Raw genomic sequence first — 20324 nt, 5'->3', positions numbered from 1 at the left:
ATAATATATCAAATAAATTATCCACAATTACTAAAATGCATGCATTTATCCATTTACATAATATTTGAAGGGTATCGGACCAAATTCGGAATGATGCCCAGTAGGAGCCATTGATATGCATTAAGATTTGTGCGGATTAAAGGCGCACCAATTTTGATGCTAATTGAACCGCTCCCCACTTCCAATAGAAGAGCTTTGGAGCTTGGAGAGGAAAAAAAAAAAATAGTCTTTTTTTTTTTTACGTACTTTCTATTTACAATTTTTTTTAAACTTTCTGATGAGAGAAACCATGCACACCACCTCTTATATATGGATTGTTGGTTCCTTGTTACTGTGATAATGAGCTAAGTAAGATTATGAATTGTTTACAAAATTAAGAATTAAGGAAAATAATAAAATAGAATTACTGAAACTCTTGTTCATGCAAAGTTCCTATAATGTTGAATTTTTTTTTTTTTTGGTCTTTTTTTGCCCGGAATTGCTTAGATTCTTTTGAAGAAACTATTAGTCCTTATTTATTTATTTGGGGGAATTTCACATATACCCCTCAAAAACTTCAAAATTACGTATTTTTCCTCTAAATTTTAAAATTACGTATTCCCCCCTCTAAACTTCAAAAACTCACATATTTACCCATTTCATTGTCTTATATATTAAAACTCATTATAAATTTATAAAATACATATGTTACCCTTCATTAAAAATATAAAACGCCACATCGAACTCAAATTTGAATCTAAAGGTTCATCTACCGTCCGAATTGCTTTGAGATCCGTGTGCGCTAGATCAGCACGAATATTGAAGCAAACAAACACGGAAATTGAAGCAATGTGCACATATCTTACTGCGATGCACACGGATCAAAATTGGTTTGAGATTCGTGCGGATTAGAGTGGCACGAATCTTGAAGCGAACACGCATTAATCATTATTGCGATGCACGCGGATTGAACGGTAGAGAAACCCTTCAGATTCAAATTTGAGTTCGATGTGACGTGTTTTATACTTTTAATGAAAGGTAAAATAGGTATTTTATAAATGAGGAGGGTTCAAATGCCTCCATGTTTTTGTGCCTTCATCTCTCTCCATCATTTTCAAAGTTCAAACAGTCGATCCGAACCACTCAACCTAACATCCATACTAAAATATGTTTGGAGACCAAATTTTATATTTTTAGGAATTTTTTTACTATTTTCTTAGATAGGTACAAAATCAGTAAATCTGAACCATCTAAAAATAATATTTTGGTACCTATCTAAGAAAATAGTAAAAAATTTCCTAAAAATATAAAATTTGGTCTCCAAACATATTTTAGTATGGAGGTTAGGTTGAGCGGTTCGGATCGACTGTTTAAATTTTGAAAATGATGGAGAGAGATGGAGGCATGATGGAGGCACAAAAACATGGAGGCATTTGAACCCTCCTCTTTATAAATTTAGAATGAGTTTTAATATATAAGACAATGACATGGGTAAATATGTGTGTTTTTGAAGTTTAGAGGGGAAATATGTAATTTTCAAATTTAGAGGGGAAATATGTAATTTTGAAGTTTTTGAGGGGTATACGTGAAATTCCCCCTATTTATTTATTTTTTTGGAAGAGCTTATTGGTTTCTAACATAAATCTAATAGTGTGCTTTGTTGTGTGTATGTGTGTATTTGAGTGTTAGTGTTTTATTTTTATTTTTTATCTTTTAAGATGAATAATCAAATATTCATTTTTTTTAAAAATTAAGACAAAGGTTGCACTTGTGTAAGGAATGGAGGGCGATCTGATACTCTAGCGGAGCCGTTTGATTTGTATCAAGATTTGTGTGCACTTGATTTGTATCAATTCTAAATTTGTCCGCACAAATTTTGATTTGGATCGAACATCTTTGACTGGGTCATCAAACTGATCATGATTCCCTTTGTGTAACCAAATAAAAGGAAAGAAAGAAGATCATGTCCTGCGGTTTTTACTTTCATTCTAAAATCCCCACATAATTTAGCTGACAAATCTAAATCTAAATTCATGCAAAATGACTAAGTTAAAAATGAATTAAGGTAACTCACCGTTTGAATCAGATCCATTTGTTATGTATTGGCACGAATCTTAAAGAGTAATGTGTTTTACAGGTTTAGGTTGAATTGGTTCGAATTTTGATCAGACGGTCCGGATTCAAACTCAAATGGTGAGGTAATGCAGAGGATTTGGCACATGTAACGGATAATTATATTGCCTAATTGGCAGAAAGAAGAGTGAAAAAGTGAAAAATAAATAAATAGATAATTATTCAGTACTATTAATATAAATTTTAAATATGTTAACAACCTATTCAATAATTATTTTAATGTTTTTTTTTTATTATTTCAATGATATAGTTTCACCATTCCTATGGTCAAGAGAAATATGAGACTAAAACTTTAAAATAAAGTCTAAATCAGTCAAATCAGTTTCAAATGACAAATCCAAACTGTTGAAACCTGCCTGTCTTACGAGTGATGCGTCTACATGTGAAAATTTTAAAATTCGAATTAATTTAATATAAATTAAAACAGTCAAAATTAAAAGGTTAATAAATTAATTTTAATGCATTCATGATCTTTTGAATGTTTTTTGACCGATTGACTTTATACTAAATTAATTTAAATGTTTAAAATTTTCACATGTGGATGCATCACTCGTAAGTTAGGCAGGTTACAACGGTTCGAATTCGTCATTTGAAGCCAATTTGACGGGTTTTAGACTTGAGTTCACCAAGGAATTTGGTCAACTCAAGAACACCCTAGTTCTACTCATATATATGAATAGTAACTGACTCTGTATAAGATAGAATTGGCACTTATAACTATATACTTAATTTGTTAGATAAAGCTAAATATTAACTTGTTTTGTAACTGCTTTATGCAAACCCAGCTAGCCAAGTTAATTTGAAGATCATTAATTATCTAAGAAAATTCAATCAATTTAGCTGTCACATTTTAGAATAGGTCCCCTTAATTTGGTATGTTTGTTGGTTGCGTATTAATTAATTTAATCAATATGTTATGATATCTTTTCTTCCTTCCCTGCTCTAATTTCTTAGAGGGGGCTCCAGATGTTGACTTGTTAACTGCTCTAGACTTCAAAAATATATTGAAAATATCCATGCTATAGTTTTATAGCTTTTAATGTTTTCATATGCATACTGATGGATTGCCGACAACATATAATTGATTGTTTTTTTTTTATATAAATGGATGGAACTGTATTAATGATTGGTTTGGTCCTACTTATTTTTATAATTTACCACATTAATAGTTATACATAGTGAAAAATCAATGAGACTGAATCAATAATCATTTATTCGGTCTTATATTTCTAATGAAAGCCCGGGTGGAAGAGAGAAAAGAAAGGAGATGATCGGCTTTATGGATTTCACAGTTTTTATTGGAATTGAATCAATAGTTTGATCATACTTATTTTTAGACATTTTGTGATAAAGACATGCTGCAACTTATATAAAGTATTGAATCTAAACCATTGATTCAGTTCCATCTATGAAATTGAAAAAAAAAAAAACCACATTTTGTTTTCGATAATTTAATTTTTTAATTTCTAAAAATTTTAAATTACTACATGAGTCGGAGAGAAAACAATAAACCAAGATTAACATTATTTTTAATTTTATTTTTGAATAGTAAGGATATTATTACCTCTATTCTTTGTGTTAATTGCTTGTATTTATACACGATATCATGTCTTATAAATTACCCAAATTATAATCAGGAACTTTCAGAAAATCAAATAAGCAAAATTATATATATGTATTTAGACACATTAAGTATATATTTCCAATTTAATTTACTCTTTATTATATTAGTTTTGTTAATCATTCAATGATGCATGCTCATTATAATATATAGAAAAAAAAATCTAATTTATAATTTACAAGGTATATTCTGGAAATCATATTCTATTGTACCAAATTGGTTTTTAGATTTCATAAGCAATTAAATGAAAAATTGTTTTATTTTTCTCCTTCTTTAACCAAATTGTTTAAACGTATTAGTCTCATATTTCTCTTGACCAGGATCGAATGGTAAAACTATATCATTAAACATAATTGAAATAATAAAAAACTTTAAAATAATTATTGAATAGGTGGTTAACATATTTGAAATTTATATCAATATTACTGAATAATTATCTATTTATTTATTTTTCACTTTTTAATTCTTCCTTCTGCCAATTAGACAATATAATTACCCGCTACATGTGTGAGCCAAAATCCTCTGCATTACCTCACCATTTGAGTTTAAATCCAGACCGTCCGATCAAAATTCGGACCAATCTTGCCCAAACCAGTAAAATACATGACTCTTTAAGATTCGTGCCAATACATAACAAATGGATCTGATTCAAACGGTGAGTTACCTTATTTTAACCTAGTGATTTTGCATGCATGAATTTGGATTAGATTTCTCAGCTAAATTATGTGGGGATTTTAGAATGAAAGTAAAAAACGCAAGACATGATCTTCATTCTTTCCTTTATTTGGTTACACAAAGGGAATCAGGATCAGTTTGATGGTCCGGTCGGAGATGTTCGATCCACATCAAAATTTGTGCGGACAACTTTAGAATTGATGCAAATTAATCAAGTGCACACAAATCTTGATGCAAATCAAACGGCTCCACCGAAGTATCGGATCGCCCTCCATTCTTTACACAAGTGCAACCTTTGTCTTAATTTAAAAAAAAAATGAATATTTGATTATTCACCTTAAAAGATATATAAAAAAAATACACATTAACACTCGCATACACACAACAAAACACACTATCTAATTTATGTTAGAAACCAATAAGCTCTTAAAAACAAAAGAAAATTAAATAAGGACTAATAGTTTCTTCGAAAGAATCTAAGCAATTCCAGGCAAAACAAGACAAAAAAAAATTAACATTATAGAACTTTGCATGAACAAGAGTTTCATTAATTCTATTTTATTATTTTCCTTAATTCTTAATTTTGTACACAATTCATAATCTTACTTAGCTCATTATCACAGTAACTATAAACACAAAGAACCAACAATCCATATATAAGAGGTGGTGTGGTTTCTCTCATCAGAAAGTTAAAAAAAAAAAGAAAAAGAAAGAAGAACAAAAATGAAAATAGAAGTACGGAAATTAGTAAAAAAAAAAAAAAAAAAAAGAGCCTAACTTTTTTATTTTCCTCTCCAAGCTCCAAAGCCCTTCTATAGGGAGTGGGGGGCGGTTCGATCAGCATCAACATTCGTGTGCCTTTAATCCGCACAAATTTTAATGCATATCAATGACTTTTTTTGGGCATCATTCCGAATTTGGTCCAATGCCCTTCGGACGGCCCCCGGAATCTTTCTATAGTTAAGAAAGGTAAGTATTGCACACACCCGACCCGTAAGCGCATGCACCACACCCGCAACCCTTTCCGCCAACGAACACCGGCCCACTTCTTCCCTTTGACCGTTTCTTTGAGTTCAGGGGAGCCCATGACTCCTCGCTTGACCTGAAAATCATCCACGATACGAAGCAGAGCCACATCATCACTAGACAGAATATTACATCACCACCATCATAAAACAAGAAATCCATTCTCTCTCTCTCTCTCTTTCCCTCTAACACACACACAAAGAACTTGTGGATCTTTTTGTTCTTTATATAGCGAGCTAGAAAGAGATAGAGAGGAACCTTGAAAGTGACATATTCTAAATGTCCTACCGTTGCTAAGATGGAACATAAAAAAATCTTCGACAAGTTACCGGGTCAGACCCGCTAATCCACTAAGGAGTTTGTAAAGAATGCAATTAAGTAAATCACACTGAGAAAGCAGTTGAGTCATTTTGGAGCTGGTGTGCATGTAAGCATGCTTTACTTATGCCCAATAATTTATTTGATCAATATGTAAATGGACACCATGTGAGAATGATCCAACCCGTTAGCAGAAAAATCTTTGATAAGTTACCGGGTCTGACCCTCTAAACCCGTTAAGGATTCTCTAAAGAATGTATGCAGTTTGAGTAATTTTGGATAATTTATTTGATATATTATGTAAATGGATACATACCAATATAGTATGTGAGATGGAATGATCCGACCCGTTAGCAAAGATATTGTTGTGATGTCATACTCTTGAGAAAATACAAATACACCACCCACTTTCAAGGGCGATGAATGATCTAATGTGGCACTAATTGGGGGAGGTGGTTGTCAGCTAAGCCGCCTTAGTGGTTCAATTTCAATTCCTCTCCATTTGTCAAAACTAAAAACCTGGAAATCTTTTCAGTGATCACCTCAGGTACCTCACCGTTTGAGTTTGGATTCAATCCGGTGGTCATAAATTAGCACGAATTTTAAAGATGTCCATTGCATTACAGTTTTGGGCTGATTGGCTCCAATTCTAATCGAACAGTCTGGATTTAAATTCAAACGGTGAGGTAATGCAGAGAATCCGGACTCCTGTTTTCAGGGGCAGAGGCAGCGAGTGCGTGTCCTCTGAGATATCTCATATTTTGCGTGACCGGCGTGTCTGGTGCCTATTCGTGGGTGACGTAAGGGGCCAGTATTATTTGAGCTTTGGGATTCGCACAGAACGTATTGCAACGGTTGAGATTTTCCAGAAAGTTACACAAAATGTGAGATATCTCAGAGGATGCGAATTCAGAGGCAGCGTGGTGGAACAAAACTAGGGCGTAAGATAGGTTGAAATAAAACATAGGATAGAGAAATTTTTTATAATTATTTTATAAATTAAGTATCTATTTGTCTATTTTGTGAAAAGAAGGAGAGCAGTTCGGAAATATTTTAGGTTGAAACAAAACATAGGATAGAGAATTTTTTTATATTTATTTTATAATTTAAGTATATTTGTAGAGTGAGTCTATGGTACTATGCATATTACAATTTGGCACCGTGCTACGGCTCTATATTCGAGTTTTCAAATCCTAACGGTCGATCCGAACTGTTTATCTTGTTCTCCATATTAATATGTGTTTGGAGACCAAATTTTATATTTTTTGAAATTTTTTTACTATTTTTTTAGATATTTAGAAAATCACTTGATCTGAAAATTCTGGACCATCCAAAAACAGTGATTTTCAATAAATTTTCAAAAATAGTAAAAAATTTTCAAAAAAATGTAAAATTTGGTCTCCAAACACATATTAATATGGAGAACAAGATGAACGGTTCGGATCGACTGTTAGAATTTGAAAACTCGAATATAGAGCCGTAGCACGGTGCCAAATCGTAATATGCATAGTACCATAGACTCACTCGAAAAGAATTAACTATGAAGGTAATATATAATTGATTAAAACTATGATATTATGATTTATCAACTATTTTTATCATTTCCTTGCTAAAAGTTTCTAAATACTATTTTAATTTTTCAATTCATGTCTAAACAAAAAATATTTTCCAAAATATACTTCTGAAATTGTATTTCCACATATAAAAATTTGTAAAAAAGATACTTCATTTTTAAAAGTAATTACAAAATTATGCTTCATTGTACAAATTAAATATTGAGTAAAATATTTCTCAAAGAGTATACCTCTGAACTCTGAAGCCCCCTACGGGAAAAATATTTCCCAAATATACTTCTAATTATAATTGCACATATAAAAATTTGTAAAAAGATGCTTTACTTTAATAGTAATTACAAAATTATGCTTCATTGTACAAATATTTTGTAAAATATTTCTGAACTATTATACTTCGTTTCACAAAATATTTTTTTAAATTGATTGAAAATCACTGTTTTTGGATGGTCCAGAATGTTCAGACAAGTGATTTTCTAAATATCTAAAAAAATAGTAACAAAATTTCAAAAAAATGTAAAATTTGGTCTCCAAACACATTAATATGGAGAACAAGATGAACAGTTCGGATCGACCGTTAGAATTTGGAAACTCGAATATAGAGCCGTAGTACGGTGCCAAATCGTAATATGCATAGTACCATAGACTCACTCATTCTTTTCTCATAATCTTTATGAATTTGAATTGAATTATAGTTTCCAATGGGCTGGATTGTTATTCTACAACTTATCGTAGTTGAGGCTTTGAATTTGAAACTTGGGACCTAAATCATAGTTGAGGCTTTGAAACTGGGCTGCTTTTATTCCAAAAGGGCGTCGGAGTGTTCTTGTGTCCCCGTGTCCGTGTCGCTGTCAGTTTTGTTGACAGACTCTTTTCTTTTGAAAAAAAAAAATGTGAAATGAGTTCTTTTCTTTCAAAACTAATACTAATATAAAAAATTGAAACGACAAAAAAAGAACAAAATTTACTCGAAGTCAAAGAGATTTGGCACGAAAAGAAAATTGTGATTTCTCTCTGTATCCCTCCCGGTTTTTATAAGAACCGCGTCTGCCATTTTAGATTGCGGACATGATAAAAGCGTGTCCGCAGTTTTAAATAGCGGACACATTTTCTTGTCCGCCCTCTAGACGGCAGCACTCAATTAATTAGTGTCTGCAGTTTTAAATGACAACTGTGTTAAAAATAAAATTTATCAGAATTCATAGTTATTTGATTAATCTATTTTTTTATGATACAATTAAAAATTTCAATCAAATTCACTCAAACCTCTAATGCCTTTTTCAGAAGTCCATACCCAACAACAAGTCAATACAATAACAAAAATGTCGCTATTTGTGTATTAAACTGTCAATCAATATTCCCACTCAATTTGTGAGAACAAAAACAGAGCATATTACACTCGCACATACCTCCTTCACAATCTATCTCCAATGGAGTCATTTCGTCGAACACCTCTCCTTCTTTCTCTTGTTCTCTCCTTGCTCTCTTTTGCTACTTCTTTCACCCCAAGCATCTATTACTACATAGACTGCGGTGCCAAAACCTCCATTACTCCCTCCAATGAAAACCCTCCTCGCACTTTCAAAGCTGATGATTCAAACCTCCTCCTCAATGGCAAAAACAGTTTCTCTCTTTCCAATCCAAACATTTCCTCCATAACCACAGGCTCTCTCTATTCCACTGCTCGCGTATCTTCTTCCAATTTCACGTACAAATTCAAAATGGATACCAACACTTCTAATGTGCTCCGCCTCCATTTTTTTCCCTTTTCAACTCAATCATACGACTTGTCAACTGCCAAGTTCAGATTACATATTCTGAACCGCTACATATTGCTCGACAATTTCACCGTCTCTGATACTATTTCACCCACCATCAAGGAGTTCTTTCTTTGGACAGATTCTACCAACTTGGAATTGGAAGTGAGCTTCATTCCTCAGAGTAATTCACTTGCTTTTGTTAGTGCTATAGAAGCTTTCACTGCCCCACCAGAGATGCTTAATGGCCGATTTCCAATATCCATCGGCAATAACGCCACAATAATTGGGGACTTAGTCCAGCAAACTCTTGAAACCATGTACCGGGTCAACATGCCGGGCCCCTTGATCACCCCGGAAAATGATTCTCTGTGGCGAACTTGGGTTACTGATGACCCTTACCTTTTTAATGCTGCTGTATTCACTCAGAATTGTAGCACGTCATTGAGACTACACTTTAATCCGCCACAAGGAAGCTCAGAGGAGATAGCCCCAGAGAAGGTTTATAACACGGCACGGGTAATAGACACCAACATCAACATGACATGGAGTTTTAGTGTCGACTCAGGTTATCAGTATCTTATCCGATTACATTTTTGTGATATTCTATCAGAGATCAATAGACTAGGTCAAGGACTGGCTTTCATGGTCTATATCATGGATTATTTGGCAATTACAAATAACCTGAGACCTACTGATTACCCAGCCTACGCAATGGAGCCATTCTATATTGATTTTACTGCACATGTTATGACTGCACAAAACATAACTGTGAGCATTGGCCTGGATGAGGAGGCTAGTAATATTATACCCAATGCTTTCCTTAACGGATTGGAGATTTTAAAAGTAAAAAATCTCGGTGGCACAACCAATCATCCATCCGGTAAAAATATTTCTTTAGCTGTTATTCTTGGAGCTTCTATTGCTGGTGTCATTGTAATCATCACCTTGATATTATCATGTGTTGTTATAACCTCAATTAAGAAACGACGCCAAAAGCCTACACGAGATGTGAAGGAGACACAGGTAATGTGGCCTCCTATGACCAGAGTTGTCAATTCAATTGATACTTCCAGCAAATCAGATGGTGCAACAACCATTGGTGCATCACCTAGAGTTGATGAGAGATTGCTCATCTCCTTGGCTCAAATTAAAATGGCGACTAACAATTTTGACGAAAAAAACTTAATTGGAGTTGGCGGGTTTGGGAAGGTCTACAAGGGTGTACTTAGCAACGGAATTGAAGTAGCGGTGAAACGGGCCTCGGCCCAATCCCAACAAGGTTTTCATGAATTCCAAACCGAGATTGAACTTCTATCTCAAATTCATCATCGTCACCTTGTATTGTTTATAGGATACTGCAATGAGCGCTCAGAGATGATTCTTGTGTATGAATACATGGAGAAGGGTCCATTGAGAAACTATTTATATGGTAATCATGAATTGCCATCTCTATCGTGGAAGCAAAGATTAGATATTTGCATTAAAGCGGCCAAAGGCTTGCACTACCTCCATACCGGCTACTCCCAAACCATCATACATCGAGATGTAAAATCGACCAACATCCTTTTAGGAGAGGGTTTTTCAGCAAAGGTTTCAGATTTTGGTCTATCAAAGCTAGGTGCCTCTATAAGTGAAACGCACATCAGCACTGCTGTCAAAGGTACAGTTGGATACATTGATCCAGAATACTTCCTGATCCAACAGTTAACTGACAAGTCTGATGTGTATTCTTTTGGTGTGGTGCTCTTGGAGGTGCTGTGTGCAAGACCTGTAATAGATCAATCCCTCTCAAGTGAAGAAATAAACTTGGCTGAATGGGCGTTGACATGGCTAAGGCGAGGCCAATTAGAAAAAAATATTGATCAAAGGCTTGTTGGAGAGATAAATGAGGATTCACTTAGGAAGTTTGCGGAGATAGCTGAAAAATGTTTGGAAGAAAACGGGATGGATCGACCAGCAATAGGAGATGTTTTATGGAATTTGGAGTATTGCTTACAGCTTCAAGAGATGGAGGTGAGGCGCGAGCCATATGAGGATAGCGGGGATCTCTCAGGCACACATTTCAGCTGTCCCACCCGTCAGAAGGATGCCCTGAAGTGTAGTCAGCCACTCAGGTATAATAAATAGTAATACATGTCTTCTCTCAGATAATCTCTCATGAAGACAGATGATTTCTTTTCCTTCTTAATTTCTCCTAAAATAGTTTTTAAGGTTAAAGAGGCAAAGTAGCTCTCAAATTTTCTTTTTTGGTTGTTTGGATTTTAATTCAATTAAGTGTAAATTAATGTATGATAATGTTTCCATAATGTGGTTGTTTATGTTATATATGTGGTTGTTTCCACTTTCCATAATGGTTGAATTGCTATTCTACATTAGGATGTGTTTGGGTCAGCAAAAATAAACTATTCTTTGTTTGTCTTTTTTTTGAAAACACTGATAGTGGCTATCAGGAATTTACCACAAACAACATTACAACAAATTAAAAAAAAAAAAAAATCTACTGCTAGGTTTTAAAATATCCAAGCAGCATCTACTTCAATAAGATCAACAAAATTTTCTCCACAGCTTTGATTCTTTGATGGATTGATGAGCTATCCAGTAGGGGTCTGTCTCAATGCCATCAAAATTTTTCCTATTTCGACTGCGCCAAATGAACCATCAAACTGCAAAGAACAAAGTTCCCCATTGCGATCTAGGAATTCTTCTCTGACATGCCCTTCTCGAGTTAGATATAACCGCTTGAACTGTGTCTCCGGTTTGTAATAAATTGAAGTTTAGCATCGAACTCAATAACCTCCATACTTGCCGCACATGACCGCATTGAAAAAAGAGGTGCTTCGCAGTTTCAAGGGGACACTGATGGCATACCTCACACAGTGTATTACAACTCAACCCTCTGTTTATCATTACGTCATGGGTTAACAGCCTTCCATGCAAGAGTAGGTACCCAAAAGTTGTGTTAGCTCGCTATTTTACTAACCTAACCAAAAGTTGTGTTAGCCCGCTATCTCAAATTTGATTTAGTTCAGTATTCTCATTAGCTCAAACCTTCATCCAAACACACCCTAATTAGTCATTGTATTAGGCCAATTTTATGAAATTTGTAATAATTTACTGAGTTCCAATCTTTACTTGATTTCGCCAATTTACTGTATCAGTTACCAGAGATCAATGAAATTAGTTTGATTTTCTGAATCAATTCGTATCCTATCACTTATTTCCCCAAATTGTGATTGAGAACACGACAAATGGTATCAGAGCGGTAAGATCGCATCTGGAATCATCGATTCAAGCGAAGGACTGATCAAGAAGGGCAACCATGGCAAGAATGACACACAACAGTTCTTCTAATAACCTTTCCTTCCAAAATTCCAGCCCATTTGCTACCCAAGGACAATACGAACCACTCTCTCAAATGACCGAAATGCACCTTGCGGTGAAACCACAAGAAATCAACAAAATCAGCATTGCAAGTTCAATAGAGAATCGGGATCAAAGTCAAGAGGTCAGTACCGGTAAGAACATGAATTCTGGTACAATAAACCTCCCAGCACAGTAAATTAGTGGCATTTGTTATTACCATAGAATTTGTTTGTTGGAGTAAATTAGTTCTTGTCAAGTGTTTTTGTTTTAGTAAAGCGTTTCGGTCCATTCCAACATCTTTTAAATGGTATTTTCAAAAATTGAACATGCAACCTCTCAGTTAGAGGTTGAATAATACCCTTAACGGGTATACCCGCCCGTACCCGCCCATACCCGCCGCCTAGGGTACCCGTGCCCGAGCCCGGGTATGGGTCAGGTACTCGGGTACGCGGGTACGGGCAAAAATCGGACCGGACCCGTTATTTTAGACCAATACCCGAGTTTACCCTACCCAAGTTAACCCGTACCCGACTAAACCCGTACCCGACTACCCGAGTACCCATACCCGTATACCCGAGTACTGTTCATCACAGTTCAAAATTCAAAAAATTTGATTTTTCCCCCCCAAACCGGTGCCATCCCATCCGGACCCGACCGGCCGGACCCACCCGGACCGGACCGGACCGACCGGATGGGACGGTTTTTTTTTTTTTTTTTTTCTTTTCTGTTTCTGTTTCTGTTTACTGTTTTCTGTTACTGTTACTGTTACTGTTATTCTTTAAAAATTAAAAATTTAAATTTTATCCCTCCAACCAAAATTTCTATAAATACCCCTCTTCCTCCCTTCATTTTTACATCTCCATCTCAATTCTCATTCTCTCATTCTCTTATTCTCTTAATCTAAATTTCTATAATTCTCAAATTTTAAATTTATTGTTAAAAAAATATATAGTTGTACATTTAATTCCTTCTACAAATAAGCAAACGGAATTACGAAGGTATCGAAATTACGAAGTTCGGGACCTTCCGCAAGATTTTTCCGCGAGATTTAAAGGTTATATTTATTTCATGTTAGATTAATTTCTTTTTGTAGAGTAAATTAAGTTTATGTAGATTTATTGGATGTTAAGTAATTAGATATTTAGATTTGTTAGATTTATTTTATGTTAGATTTGTTAAGTAATTAGATTTATTAGATTTATTGAATATGTTAGATTTATTTAGTTTATGTTAGATTTGTTAGATATAAAGTAATTAAATTTGTTTCTGTTTTTTAATTTCTGTTTTTTTGTTTCTGTTTTTTAATTTCTGTTTTTTAGATTTATTTTTGTAAATGTTAGATTTATTTTTGAAAATGTTAGATTTATTTTGAATAGGTTAGATTTATTTTCTGTTTTTTAATTTCTGTTTTTTAATTTCTGTTTTTTTGTTTCTGTTTTTTAATTTCTGTTTTTTTGTTTCTGTTTTTTAATTTCTGTTTTTTTGTTTCTGTTTTTTAATTTCTGTTTTTTTTATTTCTGTTTTGTAGATTTATTTTTGTAAATGTTAGATTTATTTTGAATAGGTTAGATTTATTTTTGAAAATGTTAGATTTATTTTGAATAGGTTAGATTTATTTTTGTAAATGTTAGATTTATTTTGAATTGGTTAGATTTATTTTTGAAAATGTTAGATTTATTTTGAATATGTTAGATTTATTTTTGTAAATGTTAGATTTATTTTGAATAGGTTAGATTTATTTTTGAAAATGTTAGATTTATTTTGAATAGGTTAGATTTATTTTCTGTTTTTAAATTTCTGTTTTTTTGTTTCTGTTTTTTAATTTCTGTTTTTTTGTTTCTGTTTTTTAATTTCTGTTTTTTTGTTTTTGTTTTTTAATTTCTGTTTTTTAGTTCTGTTTTTTTATTTCTGTTTTTTTATTTCTGTTTTGTAGATTTATTTTTGTAAATGTTAGATTTATTTTGAATAGGTTAGATTTATTTTTGTAAATGTTAGATTTATTTTGAATTGGTTAGATTTATTTTTGAAAATGTTAGATTTATTTTGAATATGTTAGATTTATTTTTGTAAATGTTAGATTTATTTTGAATAGGTTAGATTTATTTTTGAAAATGTTAGATTTATTTTGAATAGGTTAGATTTATTTTCTGTTTTTAAATTTCTGTTTTTTTGTTTCTGTTTTTTAATTTCTGTTTTTTTGTTTCTGTTTTTTAATTTCTGTTTTTTTGTTTTTGTTTTTTAATTTCTGTTTTTTAGTTCTGTTTTTTTATTTCTGTTTTTTTATTTCTGTTTTGTAGATTTATTTTTGTAAATGTTAGATTTATTTTGAATAGGTTAGATTTATTTTTGAAAATGTTAGATTTATTTTGAATAGGTTAGATTTATTTTTGTAAATGTTAGATTTATTTTGGGGTAAATTTCGCTGGAGGTCACTAAACTTTGTTATTTGTCACGAATTGGTCACTCAATTTTGATTTGTCCCTTTTGAGTCACTCAACTTTGTTATTTGTCCCAATCAAGTCACTCAACGTTTTCCATCCAAATTTTTAACGGATATTCCTATTCCGTTCAAAAAATTAACGGAATATACCCATTCCTTCCAAAATTTTAACGGAATTAGCATATTCCATCCAAAAAACTAACGGAATTAGCATATTCCGTTAAAAATTTGGATGGAAAACGTTGAGTGACTTGATTGGAACAAATAACAAAGTTGAGTGACTCAAAAGGGACAAATCAAAGTTGAGTGACCAATTCGTGACAAATAACAAAGTTTAGTGACCTCCAGCGAAATTTACCCTTTATTTTGAATAGGTTAGATTTATTTTTGAAAATGTTAGATTTATTTTGAATAGGTTAGATCTATTTTTGAAAATGTTAGATTTATTTTGAATAGGTTAGATTTATTTTCTGTTTTTTAATTTCTGTTTTTTTAGTTTTGTTTTTTGTTTCTGTTTTTTAATTTCTGTTTTTTTGTTTCTGTTTTTTCATTTCTGTTTTTTTAGTTCTGTTTTTTAATTTCTGTTTTTTTATTTCTGTTTTTTAGATTTCTGTTTTTTAATTTCTGTTTTTTTAGTTCTGTTTTTTTAGTTCTGTTTTTTTATTTCTGTTTTTTTAGTTCTGTTTTTTTAGTTCTGTTTTTTTATTTCTGTTTTTTTAGTTCTGTTTTTTAATTTCTGTTTTTTTATTTCTGTTTTTTAGATTTCTGTTTTTTAGATTTCTGTTTTTTAATTTCTGTTTTTTTAGTTCTGTTTTTTTATTTCTGTTTTAGAATTTCTATTTTTTTATTTCTGTTTTTTAATTTCTGTTTTTTAATTTCTGTTTTTTAATTTCTGTTTTTTTGTTTCTATTTTTTGAATAGGTTTAAAATATGACAACTCCTCCTCGGGACGGGGAAGAAGATTTTGCCTCGAGATTGTCGGCCTCATTTTTTGGCCCCGATATGCCACGATCTCATTATCCACAAAATTATCCACCTAATTATCTTGATAGTTCTTCCTCCCAAATGCCACCACCTAATTATCCACAAAATTATCCACACAATTATCCACAAAATTATCAAAGAAAGGACCAAATGCTAGATTTAAATTATCAACAACCCCCACAAATGAGTACACCGCCACCGTATTATACTTCAAACGATCCAAACGTATTCATTCCACAAGAATCACTTCAACCGACACCATCGTATACATATGGAGGCATGAGCTCTTCTGTAGCATCGAGTCAATTCACTGACACTGCCCCTTCGACAGCTGAACCTGAAATTCAAGAAGAAGTTGTCGCTCCTTCGACAAGTAGACCCCCAGAAGCACCAACAGAAAAGAAGAGTAAAAGAGAAAGAGCTCCTCCCGAATACAATCAACCGTGGGCGAGATTTTATGAGATTACCAAAGATGAAAGAGGTATTATGAAATATCTAGATTGTCTGGTAAAAAATTGCAATAGACATTTTGAGTATAAAGGAGGTAGTGGTATGAGCAGCTTTAAAAGACATTCCGAAATGCATTAAAAAAAGCATGAGGAACCAAGTGCAGATGCTCAACCGAAAATAATCCAAACCCTTATTAACGCGGATGGTACCAGAACCAACCCAAAATTCGATGAATCAAAAATGCTTAGTGAATTGGCTCGGTACATTACCCACAAAGAACAACCAATAAGTATGGGTAGTTGCATGAGTTTTTCCCGGTTATGCATTCGGGGGTTAGGCCAACCAATGTACAAGAGGATGCATCATAAAAAGATGGTTGGTGAAATAAAAAAACAGTTTCTCTCTAAGAAAGATGACCTCAAAGCTCTATTTGCATACCAAAATAATAAGGTCTCGATTACATCCGATATATGGACTGCCGGTAAACATGGACTTGGGTACTCTTGTGTTACCGGGCATTGGATCGATGATCATTGGTTATTACAAAAAAAGATATTAAGTTTTGGAGTGCTAGATTCCCCGCACACTGCAAATGTAATTTTCAAATACATTATTTCCGTTTTAGAAGAATATAACCTTAAGAGGGATATGGCTAACAAGGTTTTTTCTATCTCATTCGATAATGCGAGCAACAACATAGCTTCCATTGAGATTTTTAAACGGTCACTAAACCCGATCATGAATGGTGAAATGTTTCACCAAAAGTGTGCGTGCCACATACTTAACCTCGTCGTGAAGGCGGGTCTTAAAACAGAAGCCGTAAAACTATTGATAATTAAATTTAAAAATGCTCTCAACCACATTGTTTCGAGCCAAGAAAGAAAACAAACGTTTGGGGCTCTGTGTGCCAAATATAGATTGGATAAGTTGAAAGTACCTTGGGATATAGATACCCGTTGGAACTCTACCTATAGGTTGTTTAACCGATGCATTCCTTACAAAGCTGTCATAGGGGAGTTTTTGAGAAGCTCCACCCCCGAGGCACTACAATTGGAACTCACCGATGGAGAATGGGAGCAACTACAAAGGCTATGCAATTTCCTTCAAACCTTTTTTACAGCAACCGTACAACTATCCTGCTCATACTCACCGACGTCATTTCAGTTGCTCAGACATCTCTATGACATCTCTAAGGTGTATTGTCATTTGGAACAAGCTGAAATCCACGATAAATCTCTCACACCAATCGTAGATGCCATGAAACAAAAGTTTCTCAAATATTGGGAAGATGTACCGCTCGTCGTGATTATCGCGAACTGCCTCAACCCGGCATACAAGAAGTTTTACACGATCAAAGTAGTTCAAAGGTACAAAGATAATCTACGTTTAGACAGTACCAGGGTGGAGGCATACGTGGATTCGAAATTCGAAGAGATGTTTAACATATACAACTCAAGAATGAGTGCCAACCAAAACCCGTCTTCGTCCCGTGCCACCCCTAGGTATGAATATAAATATACATGTATTTTTTAATCTTTATTATTTATAATATATACATTATTTGTCCACTAACTTTTTTAAATTTTTTAATAGTTTCACTTCCAGGAGCACTAGCAGTGGTGGTTTATTAGCAGATTTTCAGTCGGAGATCGAACCACAAACAACAAGCGAGCTAGTGACCTATGTATCGATGATGAACGAAAGTGAACATGGACTTGACGTCATGGCATGGTGGAGGAGGCATCAAAGGGCCTTTCCAACACTGGCGATGATGGCCCGCGATGTATTTGCCGTGCCCGTGTCAACCGTCCCTTCCGAAAGTTGTTTCAGTTCGGCGAACAGGATCCTCTCCGATAAACGTAGTAAGTTGGGTCCACATGTCTTTGAAAGACTTGTGTGCTTGAAAGATTGGATTCAAGCTGAAGAGCGCAGGCAACATGTGCCTGAAGCATCATCATCCGAAGTCGACACTGAAGAAAGCGGTACCGAGGCGCAGCACCAGGCTAATTCGGATTCAGACGGTGCGGAAGAGAGCGAAGAATGGTATAGGAATGAGAACTTCTAGATAGGTAGTGTCGGTATAAATTTCTAGCCTCTTTTAGTCTTTATTGTTATTTTTTAAATTATAAATTTCTAAATATTTCAATTAGTTTTTAAATTATTCATTTTAAAGAAGAATTACTAACAAAAAAAAAGTTAGAACTCCGCCTATGTTTTTTCACATAGCCGGTCCCAAGCCCGGAATAAAGGAGGAGGGTAACTTCTATTGTTTTAAAAATTTTGAGATATAAATAAATTATGAAACTATATAATTAGAACGATAATTTAAAAATAAAATAAAATGACTCGTGTAAAGAAATAAATAAATACATTTGTACTTAGGCGACTAAACAAACAAATTTTGGCAAGAATAATTTATATATATAAGTTACAAATTTTAATTATTTAGGAATTATAAAGATGTGACTTGATAATTTTATGTATATATACACACACTATTTGATATTGAATTATTCATATTTTAAAAGTCGAATTATAAACACGTAATAACATTTAAACGACATTGTTAAAAAAAAAAACAGCAAAAAATAAAAAATAAAAAAAACAAAAAAAAACCAGAAAAAAAAACAGCAAAAAAACATCAACAAAAAACCAACAAAAAAACCCAAAAAAAAACAGCAAAAAAAAAATAAACCATCAGAAAAACCAAAAAAAAAAAAAAAAAAAAAAAAAAACCCGTACCCGCCCTACCCGTACCCGTACCCGCCTTACCCGTCAAGGGTACACGGGTAAGGGTATAGGGCGGATAGGGTATGATTTTTGAAAACTATACCCGCCATACCTGTACCCGAATACCCTTATACCCGAGTATACCCGTACCCGAGTCGTACCCGTACCCGAGTCGGGTATACCCGGGGTACCCGTACCCGCCCGAGTATAAATACTCTACTCTCAGTAGAGAGATGGGTCTCTAGAAATTGTTCTCTGCTATTTTGTTTTTATTTGTGACACAATTTGGGTCCTTAAATATTTTTGTCATTACTTATTTCATAATGCTACGTCATGCAAGTTGATCACTTCTAGTCGTGTGACTTGTCTTCTTCTTTTTTTTAATTGAAAATGGTATGTTATAGTATGTTACACAAACTGACTTAATCACGTGACATCCCATGACACATTACGTGATCAATTTTTCCAATGTTGTTTCTTTATTTTAGTTTATTTAGAATATTTTATTTTTTTTAACATTTTTTTTGATATTTTTTTCATATGAACTAATATAAAATCTAAAAAAAATAATTAAACTTAACTAGTTATGTCACGTTTGATCACATCACGATCACATGAGATGTGGACATTTACAATATAAATATCCTCCATTATCTTGTCACATCACATCTTATACATAAAGCTTGTAGGCCGTGACTTAATGTGACGAAAAGACATGTTAATCATGTCACTTATTTTTCCACCAAGTTTGTGATGTGCATTACAAATAGAGTTGCAAACGGATCGGATATTATCCATCTATATCTGTAAATTACATATAAATATTCGATATTCGAATATTTGTGCGAATACAGATAAAGATATGATTTTAAATTTTATTTAAAAGCAAATACAAATATAAATTTACCACTACCCGATCAGTATCCGATCCGTTTGCATACCTTACAAAGCGGTCATAATCTTGATCGAACAGTTTGGATTTTAAATTCAAACGGTGAGGTAAAAAACTAGCGCGTAGGATAGTTGAAAAAACTAAGGATGGAGAAATTTGTTATAATTATTTTATAAATTAAGTATGTTTGTATTTTTTTTTCTAAAGACTAGTCCTTCAGAAATATTTTTCAAAATTTTTGTACATATTTATGAATTTGAATTGGTTTTATAGTTTCCAATGGACTGGATTGTTATTTGACTACTTATAGGGACTAAAATGTTAGTTTATCAAGAATGAGAATTAATAGCATGGATATTTTTGTAAGTTTGGATTTTATTAT

The 20324-nt window shown here is 33.2% G+C and overlaps 1 pseudogene across 1 annotated transcript; it reads left to right on the top strand.

The window, feature by feature from the left end:
- Nucleotides 1–8733: 8733 nt before the first annotated feature.
- Nucleotides 8734–11408, top strand: LOC144549261 (receptor-like protein kinase HERK 1 pseudogene; annotated as a pseudogene). The gene has a single exon (XR_013509641.1). The product of XR_013509641.1 is annotated as a receptor-like protein kinase HERK 1 pseudogene (transcript).
- The last annotated feature ends 8916 nt before the right edge of the window (nt 11409–20324 follow it).

Source organism: Carex rostrata, chromosome 35, assembly GCF_964058835.1.
Source record: "Carex rostrata chromosome 35, lpCarRost1.2, whole genome shotgun sequence".
NCBI lineage: Eukaryota > Viridiplantae > Streptophyta > Magnoliopsida > Poales > Cyperaceae > Carex > Carex rostrata.
The sequence above is the reverse complement of the archived record's forward strand: the minus strand, read 5'-3'. Positions and strand labels throughout refer to the sequence as shown.